Below are 2,708 nucleotides of genomic sequence, written 5' to 3' on the forward strand. Positions count from 1 at the left end.
TGCTGACAGCAACACTGGCTAGCTCTGGCCCTGAAAGAACTATTGGCCTGGTGGAAGTGGGAGAAAGTGAAGCCACGGAGCACGTGAACTGCGGTGAAGAGCCACATGCTAGGATTCTCGGAAGGAAAGGACTGGCTGGCTACTCTAGACCTGGAGACAGAGCCACACATTTTCAGTCAGCAAGCAGGACAACCTGAGCAAGGACATGGATGACAGGGCACGAGTCACAATACAGCTTTGTTGGACTCCAGCAAACGTCAGTGTAGTGGTGGTAGTGGGAAGGTAGGCTGGAGAACAGTGAGGCTTGCCAAAGCACTGTTGGGTAGTGAAGCGGAATTTACAATTGTTTCAGCTCTGACATGCTGGGTGGAGAGGTTGGACTGGAGAGGGACAGATCAGCTTGCTGTCACAGCACACCTGACTCAGGTGCACATGGGCCAGGAAGAACTAGGTCAGCAGCCATAGAGATGAGAAAAGGGACTGAAATGGGAGATCACCCCAAAAGACACACAGGGGTTCAGGGAGTTAACTACTTTCCTCTGGCCTGGTTCTGCAGAGAAAGGACCACACGAGAGAGGCAGAGCCTTCCATGCTCTAGGCAGCTGCTGTGGGCCACCAGTCATCAGGAATGCAACAGGCGGGATGACCCCTAGGACTCGGGCCTGTGACGAGAGCGAGTTGTGTCTTGTAGTGGCTAAGGTGAGCCTCTAGCTGGACTCAGTGACCGGGAGAGGCGACTTTTGTGGTTGGAACTATCTGTAGGGCGTGTAGACACAGTATCAGGGCCACCCTTAGTCTCGGGTCAGTGTATTTGGGGTGTGGTAATTGCACTTCCTCCAAACGGGCCTGAGTGAGGCATGCAGGGACAGAGTGGCCATCAGGGAACTTAGGGTCTGTCTGGATGACTTCCCCAGTCTCTTCCTAATTAACTCACCTCATCTTTTAGGTTTCCAGTTTCTATCTGAACCAGGTTCACTCTTAGGCCCATCTCCTGCCCATGGTACTCTGTACTTTTCCCTTTTTATAATTCACTTTTATTTCATGTACATTGGTGTTTTGCCTGCATTTGTCTGTGAGGGTGCCAGATCTTTCAGAGCAAGAGTTACAGACAGTTGTGAGCTACTATGGGGGTGCTGGGAATTAAGTCTAGAAGAACAGCCAATGCTCTTAACTGCTGAGCCATGAGAAATCTCTCCAGCTCCCATTTTTCCTTTAAAAAAGAATATATATAATTATATATAATATATAAAAATTATAAAAACAAACATGTGTATATAAGAATATATATAAAATGGATGAGTGTTTCGCCCACCTGCATGTATGTATGTGTATGCATCTCATGCATACATGGTACCTATGGAAGTGAGAATGGGCACTGGACCCCCAGGACTAGAGCTACAGGCAGCTGTGAGCCACCCTATGGGGACTGGGGACTGGGGACTAAACTGACCCTATGCAAGAGCAACAAGTGCTCTTTACCACTGAGCCCTGTTCTTAGCCCCCATCTTCCCTTTTTGGAACTTGGGACAGTTTTCTGTTATATATCATTGTGTGATGCTACTACAATGGCCACCCTACACTGGCAGCATCTATGCCTGTTGTACTCGCTGTAGAAGCCCAGAGCAGCACCTGGTGAAAATATGGGGACTATGCAAGTAAACAAAAGCCATAGTTTGAGTCTTGAACATTCCCTACAGGCCTCTGTGTTGAAGGTTTGGACTCCATCCCACGGAAGTGGTGGACTCTTTAGCAGATGTGGCCCAGTGGGAGGAAATGAGGTCTTTGAGGTACCGTGCTTCAATGGGATAGGGTACCAGAGTCCCAAAGCAACAGAGCCAAGTGACCATAGAGGAAGTTCTTTAAAACTATGTGCCAAAACAAACATTTCCTTCTCTCAAGTTGTTTATGTCAGGTATTTTGTCACAGCGAGAGAAGGAAGAACACAGTGGACAATTGAGCTTGACAAGGGACATCTTTGATCTAAGAGCTGGTAACATTTTTGAGGAAGTTTCAAGGCTCTTGGTTCTTAGTGTTTGCTACCTAGGGCTACTGCCTCCTCATGCAGCCTTCTGAGCACCTCCCAAGCTTTGCTCCCATCTAAGGTGCATCTTCCTGGCTTATGCTGAATTATGATTCCCTTCTAAGTACTTCTACTAAGTGTTAAGTTCTAAGTCACTGTAGTCAGAACTTTCTTGATCCTTGCCCTCCACTGAGTATGAACCATCATAGGTTGTCCATATTTACAGAATAAAGGTCACTCCCTGCCTCCTTCTTTAGCCTGCTTCTTAAGCCAGCCTTCCACTGTGTCTTTTACTAAACTGCAGTGATACCAATAAGTGCAAGATACACTATTATTTCATATACGGTCAAGAAGCACATGGTGCTGAAAGCTGTTGAGTATGAGACTGGCCTCCTCAGTCGGAAATGCTAACGGGTGGGGCTGCACTCAGTGACCATTTCTCCATCCCTCCAGGTTCAAGCTCAGCACATCACCTGCTCTGAAGAGACCATGCCACTTCTATTTGTCTTACATAAGTGCATAAACACATCATTTTAAAATCATATTTCAGGGGTTTATGAATATAACTCCATTGCCGTGAGCTTTGTTGGCAAAGACGGCATCTTAATTACATTTATAGCCAAATGCCTTGGCAGCTTAGCATGGTCTCTCCCCCAGCAGAGCTAAGAAGCCAGAAATACAAACTGTA

The sequence above is a fragment of the Acomys minous genome (genome assembly GCF_964271855.1).
Source record: "Acomys minous genome assembly, chromosome: 7".
In the NCBI taxonomy this organism is placed as follows: domain Eukaryota; kingdom Metazoa; phylum Chordata; class Mammalia; order Rodentia; family Muridae; genus Acomys; species Acomys minous.